Source organism: Physeter macrocephalus, chromosome 17 (assembly GCF_002837175.3).
Source record: "Physeter macrocephalus isolate SW-GA chromosome 17, ASM283717v5, whole genome shotgun sequence".
Taxonomy (NCBI): domain Eukaryota; kingdom Metazoa; phylum Chordata; class Mammalia; order Artiodactyla; family Physeteridae; genus Physeter; species Physeter macrocephalus.
Genome location: NC_041230.1, coordinates 2,249,953 through 2,262,382, shown reverse-complemented (window position 1 = coordinate 2,262,382; position 12,430 = coordinate 2,249,953). Strand labels below are relative to the sequence as shown.

The 12,430-nt window shown below is 38.9% G+C and overlaps 2 long non-coding RNA genes across 15 annotated transcripts in view; one reads left to right on the top strand and one right to left on the bottom strand.

Annotated features, from left to right (window-relative positions):
• LOC114484036 (uncharacterized) overlaps positions 1-12,430 on the top strand; it is a 95,676-nt gene that overhangs the window by 28,269 nt on the left and 54,977 nt on the right. The window lies entirely within an intron of this gene.
• Positions 1-12,430, bottom strand: part of LOC102984545 (uncharacterized) — a 40,883-nt gene that overhangs the window by 852 nt on the left and 27,601 nt on the right. For 4 of the 6 annotated variants that reach the window (XR_008615587.1, XR_008615589.1, XR_008615590.1 and 1 more), the window contains one exon: positions 1,170-4,055. The exons of 1 other annotated variant lie outside the window; for it this stretch is intronic. This is a non-coding gene — a long non-coding RNA (uncharacterized lncRNA). Of the gene's footprint in view, positions 1-1,169; positions 4,056-12,430 lie in introns of those variants that run through there. One more of the 6 variants, XR_003676520.2, reaches the window with a different exon arrangement.

Here is a 12,430-nt window from a genome sequence, read left to right as displayed (position 1 = left end):
AGATCCCACATGCCGCGGAGCGGCTGGGCCCGTGAGCCATGGCCGCTGAGCCTGCGCGTCCAGAGCCTGTGCTCCGCAACGGGAGAGGCCACAACAGTGAGAGGCCCACATACCGCAAAAAAAAAAAATCTGCATATCACAATAACAACTGATAAAGCATTTTCATAACCCATGATAAATCAAGCAGGTAAGGTAATAAATAACCACATTTACACAAAATAATAAGTCTGTGGAATTCTACAAGATTCTCCAGTAGGTACCAACAAAAATAATTTTCATTTCAGAAGGAACACACAATAGGAAAAGTAATATCTTGATAAGCACTGAATTTTGAAATATCAGATTCAGGTAAACGTGTGTATAAAGTTTAAGAATTAGGGAAAACGGTCTTAAATCTTCAATCATTGATGTCATGCCTGTGGTTCTACATAGTTCAACTACCTAACTGTGGAGTGTCATTTAATTGTACACTTATATGGCAAAAAAATATATATATATATGGTATATAATGTATGCTTTGAAAATTGTTATCTTAAGGTCAGAGAGAACATCTGTATGGAAAATAATTAGAAAAAGACAACAGCCAAAATATAATGTAGGCCAAGGTCAATTTCATAATAACCATGACCAAAAAATGACACATCCAGTTACCTGAAGGTAACTTTACAGTCCTTACTATCTGCCATGCAATATTTCAAGCCCCTATAACAGCATTAATTATTTAATTATTCTTGAGGTAAATTATCACAGTATTTCATATAAAAACACGCATCTATCTCTAACTCACACAGAAAGCAAATTCAAGAGACAGTTTGAACCTGGGTGTGCAGAGTAACATGACATGTTCATATGTATTAAGCAGCATTGTCCATCCAGGCAGTACAGATTTTAAGAAAATCTGAAGGAAATAACCAGTATCTTAGAAAGAAATGTTTCAAGGAAGATACGGGCAGTGAGTTGTGTCACTTATACTGTGACTGTCCTACCATTCCCAGATAGATAATGATAGGAGTCACGTCCAGCACGTGTTGATGTACACAGTGACCAGACCGAGTCGCTGATCTGAGCAAACTGTACTGTGTGCAAGTAGGGGTCCTTCCTTATGCAGTGTGTGGGGTATGGGGAGGGGTGGGGTCTTATGGGAACTGGGGAGCCCAAGTGCTAAATATTAATACAGTACTAAGAAGTACCAATAGAGTTCACTTAGATCCACAAAAATCTGAGGGGAGGCCAGGACTGGGATTTAACAAAGCAAGAGTGAAGTAGTGGGCAATGTGGGAGCACTGCTTGTGCTTGCAAGTCTATGGGAAGAGGACTGTACTGCAGCAGATGAAAGCCTAACCTTGGGAAAAGAAGAACTGCCGTAGCAAGAAGCATAAACATGACTCATTCTATGGAAGCTATATTGTTGGTATGAAGGAAATGTGGAAGATATTAGGAAGACAGAGAGTGCTGTTATGGCAAGACTGTAGGTTTACGTCTATTCCAATATTTGCTCTAAACTTGATCAAGCTGAATATCCCAGAAATTCCATTCCTAGGCATATATTATTTGTTCTGGGAGATATGTACAAGAACGTTCTTTGCGGGACCTAAAAGCAAAACCTGGAGAATGAATGAATTCACTCTGTGTGAACACATGTGGATGCAATAAAACCCTCTCAAGGGTACAGCAGTGGAGGATGATCATGGTTGCTGGATGATGGTCACTTGGCAGGGGTGTGACAGAGGTTGACTGGTGGAGACAAAGCTGACAGGAGGCTTTTGCCAAGGTTTAAACTCTTTGTGGATGTGATTATATTTGGTAAGAATAACTTTTAAACTACTTATACATTTTTAAAACAGAATATCAATTTTAGCATGAAGTTTTTTAGTGCAAACAGCTTTGTTATATAAAAGTAACAGATCTCTTTCACTGGAATTCTTGAAAGTATTTGAAATCATATCTCTGGATCTTTTAACATTACAATCCCAAACATAAAACAGACATCAGATGAGAAGTGCTCTTACTGTATGTATATCACTAAAGATATACTTACTCTTATCAATAGAAATTAATATGCACTTAACAAAAAGTAATGAATTTTGACTTCTGGAACAGCAACAGAAAATAGTAACCTTAAGGGCTTAAGGGGCATTACTAAACAACCTAGAGGGGAAAGGAATGACTTGTATGGACAAGTGTTGTTCACAGCAGGGTTTAACCATAGAAACAATTCTGGCAGTGCCGTGCTGATCCATGGCTGAGTTCTATGTGCAGAGATGTGGTCGACAACATAAGCAGCCAATTAACAGCCTGAAGAAAAGGACGATAATAGGATGTATATCAACAAAGACCAGATGACTTTTGATGAAATTTAGTTGAAAGAGAGGACAGGGAACAAAAGAGGCTTCATTGAAATATGTAATTCAAGGAACATAAGAAAATTTCTGAGAAACATTGTCAGAAGCAGTAATAATGAGGAAACCATGGAGTATAAAAAAATTACCTACATTTCCTTAAATAAAATGAGATATTTAAATATCAGCATATCAAGATGTGCAGGGAGAATAATTGTTAGAATAAATTAATGTTGGGGAAGCTAGTAAAGTAGTCTTGTTCAGGCTTCAGAGGCAGCACTAGGCCTCTCTGACCAGGCAATGACCCTAAAAGCTGGCTACATGCCAAACTGCTGAGCTACTGACAGGCAGCACACCTTGTAAATCATTAGATAAGATAGGGAGTAAGTCTGGGGCCTTCTTGCACCCTGAGGGCCTGGCCAGCCCCCAGGGATCAGAGAACACTCCAAGACTTATAAGTTAAGACCAAGGCATTTATAACAATAACCAGAGCTGCAAATTCGCACGTAGGCTGATGACAGTCAGCCTGTGACCTGATGCTAAAAGCAGGAATCCTTCCAGTAGCAAAGAAGTCTCACCCATGGGGTGGATGCACCATCAGGGCCTTCCCAACTGGGATTCCAGATTGCTGCTGAAGGGACTTCCCAGTGCTACTTGGATCTGGATGTAGGTGCTTCCCCATTTCTGTGATGTAATAAACCTGTCTTTACTATACTTTCTTAGTTAGTTATACTATTCTTAATTAGTATACTGTAATCTTTTAATTCAATGAACTCTGAATTCTTGTTTAACTGAGTGTAAGAGTGGTTATTTTGCCAGCAAATCCTATGAACCTAAAATGCAAGTAAAACTTTCAGCAAAACAATTATTTGCAGCAAAAAAAAACCCTGAAATTAAAACAGAAATCAAAACTTCCTTATAGAAAACTAGAGCAAATCAATTGAATGGTAACCTGTGACTAAAACTTAATAAGAAAAAGTTAAAAATGACAGATTTAATTGAGGAAAATGTGTGTTAAAACAAATGTGATACCACTAAACACCTATGACAGTGGCCAAAATACAGAACACTGAAAATATCAAAAATTAGAAATGATGCAGAGCAGCAAAAACTTTCATTCATTGCTGATGGGAATGCTACATGGTACAGCTAGTTTGGAAGAGTTTGCGGTTTCTTACAATCTTAAATATGAATTAGCAATCGCACTACCTGGTAGTTACACAAATGAGCCGAAAACTTCTCTGCATGCAAAAACATGCACATGAAATAGAATAATCCTAAAAGTTGTGTGGAACAAGACACCAAATAGCCAAAGCAATCTTCAGAAAGAATAAAAAAGGTGAAGGCATCACATTCCCTAATTTCAAATGATGTTACAAAGAATGGAAACGAAAAGAGTACGCTACTGGCCTTAAAACAGATGTAAGTCAATGGAAGAGACTAGAAAGCCCAGAAATAAACCCACACATATGCAATCAATAAATTTACAACAAAGGAGCCAAAAATATACAAGGGGGAAAGGACAGTGTCATCAATAATTAGTATTAAGAAAACTGAAAGGCACATACAAAAGAATGAAACTGGACCACTATCTTATACCATATGCATAAATTAACTCAAGACAGAGTAAAGACTTGAATGTAATACCTGAAAAAAAAAAACTCCTAGAAGAAAGCATAGTAAGCTCCTTGATATCTTGTCGATGATTTTTTGAATCTGAAATGAAAAGTAAAAGCAAAAGAAACAAAAATAAACAAGTAGGTCTACATCAATCTAAAAAGTTTGTGCACAAGAATGGAATCTATCAACAAAATGCAAAGGCAACATATGGGTTGGGAGAAAATATTTACAAATCATATTTAAGGGACTTAAAATCTAAATTACATAAAGATTTCACAGCTCAACAGCAAAAAACAAAAATTCTGATTAAAAAAAAAATGGGCAGAAGATCCGAATAGATTTTCTTCCAAAGAAATCATACAGATGGTCAACATCATCATCAGGGGAATAAAAATTAAAACCACAATGAGATACCACCTCACAATTCTTAGAATGGCTTTAATATGGATATAAATATAAGACAAGTGTTGGCAAGGATGTGGAGAAAAGGGAATCCTTGTGTTCAGTTAGTGCAGACACTACGAAAAACAGTACAGATGTTCTTCAAATCAACAGAACTAACATAATATCCAGCAATTCCATTTCTGGGTATTTATATGATAAAAATGAAAACACTATCTCAAAAAGATATATGCATCCCCCTGTTCACTGCAGTATTATTTACAATAGTAAACAACCTAAGTGTCCATCAATGAATATAAATGAATAAAGAAACTGTGACATGTCTAAATATATATAGTATAATACTATTCAGGCATTAAAAAGAATGAAAACTTGCCATGTGTGACAACATGAAGGGCATTATGCTACCTGAAGTGACTGACACACAGACAAATACCTTATGATTTAATGATGAACGGGGGATTTTTTTTGGGGAGGGGGGGTTTCTTTTTTTTACAGAAGAGCTAATTAGACATATGAGTAAGCCGTGCTGTACAATTTCAAGTCAACTACATCTAATTTTTGAATTTTCAGTTTGTCACTATCCACATCATGACTTCTTCCTACTAAATGAATCCTGGTAACAAGCCAGGATGGACAAAAAAGAAACAAGTAGACTTAGCTCCACTTTATTAGTCAGATATTATTAGGAAGAGGATCAACAATACACTGTCATCTTCCCAAAGGATTAAGTTAATGGAAGGTGGTTTTCCTGTCAAATGAGGTAACACTGTCTTCTAGACCAAGGTTTTTGGGAGTGAAACTTTCTTATCTGGTCAAAACATGTCTTATACATTGACAATTACTTTTGTAAACAGGAAATGTAAAAACAAGATGAATGTAGTCAGAAAACAGTAGCCATGGGTGGAGGGGTCGTGGTCTAAGGAGAGCAGCATGGGTGTTGTGATCCACATGATTATTTGTGCAAACACAGTTCTCAGAGGCTGCAGGTAGAAACAAAAGCACCCCCAAGTGGGCCTAAGTACCTTTAATCCCAGAAAGTTAAGACTGAGGAATACTTAAAATTAACCTAAAGGCCTCCCAGTCACGAAAATCCATTTTGGGACTGTTACTGTGGATGCTGTAAGAACCTAGTTTAAAAACTAAATCTCAATTATCTCCTGCAGCCTTTAAGCTTCTACCCTCTAAAAGTGAAAAGGAAACCTACAAAACAATAAAAAAATACTCACCAATCATAAATATCTGACAAGGCACTTGCATTTACAAGATATAAAGAACTTATTTACACTCAAAAAAGACAACCCAATTTTAGGATGGGCAAAGGATCTGAACAGACATTTCTCCAAAGAACAAAGAAAAATAGCCAATACGCACACAAAGAAGATGTTTAACATAATTTTTCAATAGAAAAATGCAAGTCAAACCCAGGATGAGGTACAACTCCACACCCCTACAGCGGCTGTAGTCAAAGAGAAAGATAACAAGTGTTGGTGAGGATGTAGAGAAACAGGAACCCTCATATACTCACTCCTGGTGGAAATGTCAAATGGTGCAGCAGCTGCTTTTGGAAGACACTGGCAGTTCCTCAGAAGATTAAACAAAATTACCACATGACCAAGCAACTGCACTTTTAGCTTTATGCAAAAGGAAATGTAAATATACGTCCACAAAAAATGTTCAAAAAGGTTTCTAGCAGTATTGTTCACAATAGCCAAAAGGTGGAAACAACCCAAATGTCCAACAACTCACAAATGGATAAACAAAATGTTGTATTCGTGGACTATTATGAGGCAACAAAAAGGAATGAGGAACTATTACATGCGACAGAAACAACCACCAAACATGCAGAAATAAATTCCCTGCATATAAGTATTTATAGCAGCATTATCCATATCATCTAAAGTTGAAGGAACCAAAATGTCCTTCAGTTGGTGAATGGAGTAATAAACTGTGGTACAGCCAGGCAATGGAAATATTATTCACCACTAAAAAGAAATGAGCTATCAAACTATGAAAAGTCATGGAGAAAATTAAATGGATACAACTAAGTCAAAGAAGACAATCTGAAAACGCTATATAAACTGTTTGATTCCAACTAGACGACATGGTGCAGAAGGCAGATGTATGAAGCCAGTAAAAAGATCTGTCACTGCAGCAGTTAGGAGGGAGGGAGAGATGGATAGGTAGAGCACAGCGGATTTTTAAATAATGAAACTACTTTTTAAGGTACTGTTATGGTACACACATGTCAGTATACATTTGCCCAAACCTACAAAATATATAACACCTAGAGTGAACTCTTATATAAATGTGGACTTTGAGGGGGTAATTCATGTCAATGTAGGTTCCTCAGTGATAACAAACATACTCTCCTGTTGGGTGTTGATTATGAGGGAGGGTCTACATATCTGGGGTGGAAAATACATGGGAAATCTCTATAACTTCCACCTAATTCTTCCATGAACCTAAAACTCCTTTAAAAAAGATAGCCCATTAAAACAAAGGTGTATGGGTTCATAATAGGTACTAACTAATATGAAACAGAGTAAAAGGAATAGACTATCTTTTCAAAAATTTCTAGAGGTTATACAGCTTTCGGGGAAGCAAATGTTAAGTCAGGGACTTCCCTGGCAGTCCCTGGCAGTCCAGTGGCTAAGACTTCGCCTTCCAATGTGGGAGTGTGGGTTTGATCCCTGGTTGGGGAGCTAAGATCCCACATGCCTTGTGGCCAAAAAACCAAAACGTGAAACAGAAGCAATATCGTAACAAATTCAATAAAAGACTTTAAAAATGGTCCACATCAAAATAAATAAATAAATAAAAAAGTTAAGGCAAACACTCAAAAAAGAAATTCTATAAAATATTAAAGAAATATTCATTCCAAACCCCCAATTATATATATAAAACAAAGAACACTAAGAATATCATCAAAAATACAGAACTGATGATTGAATAAAGAAAAATGAAGGCCAGTTATAACAATGAAATTTGCAAGATGAAAGTTATCAGTGGTTTAAAAGCAAAACAAGTAACAGTAGAGTTTTAAATGTCAGCATCTACCAGAACTAGAAACTAAAAATACTACAAAATAGTTTGTACACCAATAAAGGCAAACGTACAATAAAGGTAGGAAATCATCCACACACAAAGTTAACAGGGAGGTAACAAGACTAAAGTAGTAAAATCATCTATATCCACAGTAATTAAGGGATACACAAACAATTAGGTGTAAAATATGATATCAGAAACAGTAATCATGAGGGCAGGAGAGTACAAATGCAGGGTTTATAAAATGTATTTGAAATTAAGAGATCAGCAACTTAATCATGTATATATAGACTGCTATATAAAAACCTCACGGCAATTGCAAACCAAAATGCTATAATAGATATATACACAAAAAAGAAAAAGTAGTCCAAACACAACACTAAAGATAGTTAGCAAATCACAAAAGGGAAAAAAAACGACCTACAAAAACAAATCCAAAACAGTTAACAAAATGGCAGTTAGAACATTCATATCAATAATTACCTCCAACATAGAAGTACTAAATACTCCAACTAAAAGACATAAACTGGCTGAATGGATATAAAAACAAGACATGTATATATGCTGCCTACAAGCAACTCACTTTAGAACTAAAAACACAGAGACTGAAAGTGAGGGGATGGAAAAAGGTATTCCATACAAATGGAAATCAAAAGAAAGCCACAGCAGCAATACTTGTATCAAACAAAAAAGACTTTAAAATTAAGACTGTTGGGACATCCCTGGTGGCGCAGTGGTTCGGAATCTGCCTGCCAATGCAGCGGACATGCCTTCAAGCCCTGGTCTTCGAGGGTCCCACATGCTGCAGAGCAACTAAGCCCATGTGCTGCATCTGCCAAGCCTGCGCTCTAGAGCCCACAAGCCACTACTACTGAACCCACGTACCACAACTACTGAAGTGCACATGCCTGGAGCCCATGCTCCACAACAGGGGAGGCCCCCCATGAGAGGCCCGTGCACCGCAGCAAGGGGTAGCCCCTGCTCACCGCAGCTGGGGAAAGCCCACACGCAGCAGTGAAGACCCAATGCAGCCAAAAATAATTTTTAAAAAAATTAAGACTGTTACAAGAGATAAAGAAGGACACTACATATTGATCAAGGGATCAATCTAGAAGATATAACAATTGTAAATATATGTGCACCCAACATAGGACCACCTAAATATATAAGGCAAATATTAACAGACATAAAAGTAGGACTCAACTGTAACAAAATAACAGTAGAGAACTTTAACACCCCACTTACCTCAATGGACAGATCATCCAGACATCAATAAGGAAACACAAGCCTTAATAACACATTAGACTAAACTGACTTAATTGGACTAAACTGACTTGATATAGAGAGAGGGACTTCCCTGGTAATGCAGTGGTTAAGAATCCACCCTCCAATGCAGGGAACTCAGGTTCGATCCCTGGTCAGGTAACTAGGTCCCACATGCATGCTTCAACTAAGGAGCACACATGCTGCAACTAAGACTGGTGCAACGAAGATAAATAAAGAAAAATTAAAAATAAAATAAAAAAATAATAATAAATAAATATAGAGAGAGCATTCCATCCAAAAGCAGAATACACATTCTTTTCAAGTGCACATAGACATTCACCATGGATAGATCACATGCCAGGCCATAAATCAAGTCTTGGTAAATTTAAGACTGCAATCATAACAAGCATCTTTTCCAACTACAGCACTGAGACTAGAAATCCACTACAAGAAAGAAAAACTGCAAAAACACAAAGATGTGGACTCTAAGCAATATGCTACTAAATAACCAATGGACCACTGAAAAATCAAAGAGGAAATAAAAAATACCTAGAGACAAATGGAAAAGAAAGCATGACGATCCAAACGGCAAAAGCACTTCTAAGAGGGAAGTTTATAGCGATACAGGGATCAAGAAAAATTTCAAATTAACAACCCAACCTAACCTTACACCTAAAGGAACTAGAGAAAGAAGAACAAACAAAAACGAAAGTTAGTAGAAGGAAAGAAATAAAGATCAGAACAAAAATAAATAGAGACTAAATAAACAATAGGAAAGGGAAGGAATCAAGATGGCAGAACAGAAAAACGTGGAGATCACCTCCTCCCACAAATACATCTTACATGAGGAAAAATTCTCACAGAATACCTACTGAATGCTGGCAGAAGGTGTCAGACAACTGAAATTGCAAGAAAGATCACTACATAACCGGGTAGGATCAAAGGAAAAAACAAAGAAGGAATCGGGAAATGACCTGAACTCTGGGGAGAGAGCTGTGAAACAGGAAAGGTTCCCTCAACCTGGGAACCCCCCTCACTGGTGGGAGGTCAGCCACGATGGAAAGGGAGCCTCAGAGGAGAAAAAGGGCAACAAGCAGCCTGTGGCAGGCAGGACAGAGACGGACGAGCACAGAAGGCCTGTGTCACCTATGTGCTGAAACTCGAGCTTCAGCGGACAGACCCTGGGAGAGGACGGGATGGCTGCATTGAAGCAGCTGGAGTGTGGCACAGGCTGCAGCCAGGGGTGTACCCAGACAGAGCCCGGACCTGCGTGAGAAGTGCCATCATCAACAGGCACGTGACGGGAGGGGTGGCCCACCACAGCAGCCCCACTCTTGGCACCACCAGAGCAGCCCCACTCTCGGCACGCTCACAGCAGGCACGGCTCCGCCTCTACGAGCTCTGGGAGCACACAAGTGTGGGCTGCCCACCCATGGACGTGGGGCCGACATCAGAGCCCTCTCCCCACAGCTGTGCCATCTGTGGGCTTACTCTGCCACTGCTGCCCCACAGGTCTTGTAAACGCAGCATCTGTGGGACACCCAAGTGGGTTACGGGGTCTCCCGTGGCGGGGGCACATCTGGCATCAGCAGCTGTGGGCTTTGTGGGTATACCCACATAGAGGCGGGGCCAGGGTCTCAGCAGCTTCCGTAGCTTGTGCTGTGATCCTGGTAACTGACTTCAGTATATCTGTATCTACTGATCTGTGCTGGTAGCTTCATGAACAAAGAATCTGAGGGCCAACAGGGCCTACTGCCTGCATTCCCACAGGTTGAGGCAGGGCTGAGAGCAGTGCTGACAACACTGTACTCTGTGAGCCCACACGACAGGTGACAGGCGACCACACAACGCAGTCACCAGTGGACAGCTCTTGCGGAGGAATACTCAGAGGATCCTCTCCCAGTGCGAGTGCTCCAGTCCTGCCTACCTCGCATGGCAGCTCAGAAACAGATGTGCGATTCTACTCCAACAACTGGGGACCAGACCCTGCCCCAACAGGGCTGACAACCACAGAGCAAAAAGGAGTGCCTAATCAATACCCATCGTAGGCTCTAGTCACCCTAAACCAGTCACACCCCCATCAAGGGGATAACGGACAGCACACACTGAGGAGAGATGTGCACAGTATCCATACTAAAAAAAAACAGCCCTCGCACCAAAAATATTAGACTTATACAGGCTACACAGGGATGCTCCCACATAGGAACAGCCCTCCAAGACCACAGTAGATAACTGATTCTCCTAAAATCATAGAGTCAGAGAAATATAAGTAAAATGAAGAAGCAAAGGAACCACTCCCAAATCAAAGATCATGAGAATTCCCCTGAAAGAACAAACAATGAAACAGAACTCTCCAGTCTAATAGACTCCAAGTACAAAAAGGAGGTAATAAAAATATTGAAAGATTATGAAAAGCTCGAGAGAAATGCAGATTCCTGTAAAATAGAACTAGAAACTATAAAGAGGAACCAAGTAAAATTAGAAAACTCATTTGCTGAAGCAAAAGCTGAGCTGAAGGCAATGACTCACAAACTGAATAATGCAGAATGAATTAGTGATATGGAAGATAAAATAATGGAAATCACCCAGTCAGAACAGCAGACAGAAAAACAAAAGAAATAAATGAAAGCAATATGCAATACCTATGGGATAATATAAAGCATGCCAATTATGCAGAATACTGATCCCAGAAGAAGACAGAGAAAAGAAGATCAAAAATGTATTTGAAAAAATAGAGACAAAAAAAAAAACCAGAAAAGATCAATAAAACTAAAAGCTGGTTCTTTGAAAAGATAAACAAAATTGATAAACCTTTTCTGAGAAACATGAAAAAAAAAAAAAAAGGGACAGGTCCCAAATCAATAAAATCCGAAGTGAAAAAGAAGTTACAACAGACACCACCATAATACAAAACATTATAAGAAACTACTATGAACAAGTGTATGCCAATAAAATGGACAACCTAGAAGAAATGTACAAATTCTTAGAAAAGTACAATCTCCCAGGACTGAACCAGGAAGAAATACAAACTATGAATGGTTCAATTACCAGTAATGAAATTGAATCAGTAATTTTAAAACTCCCAAAGAACAAAAGTCCAGGACCAGTGGCTTCATAGCTGAATTCTACAAAACGTCTAGTGAAGAGTTAACACCTATCCTTCTGAAACTATTCCAGAAAGCTGCAGAGGAAGGAACACTTCCAAACTGGTTCTGTGAGGCCAGCATCACCCTGATACCAAAACTAAACAAATATATCACAAAAAAAGAAAATTACAAGCCAATAACATTGATGAACATAGATGCAGAAATACTCCAACAATACATTAAAAGGTTCATGCACCATGATCAAGTGGAATTTATCACAGTTGTGCAAGGATTTTTCAGTATCTGCAAATCAGTGTGATACACTACATTAACAAATTGAAGAATAAAAACCATATGCTCATCTCAATAGATGCCAAAAAGCCTTTTAATAAAATTCAACATCTATTTATGATAAAAACTACAGAAAGCAGGCACAGAGGGAACATACATGATGAAGGTCATATGTAACAAACCCACAGCTAACATTATAGTCAACAGTGGAAAGCTGAAAGCATTTCCTCTAAGATCAAGAACAAGACAAAAGGGCTTCCCTGGTGGCGCAGTGGTTGAGAGTCCGCCTGCCAATGCAGGGGACATGGGTTCGTGCCCCGGTCCGGGAAGATCCCACATGCCGCAGAGCGGTTGGGCCCGTGAGCCATGGCCACTGAG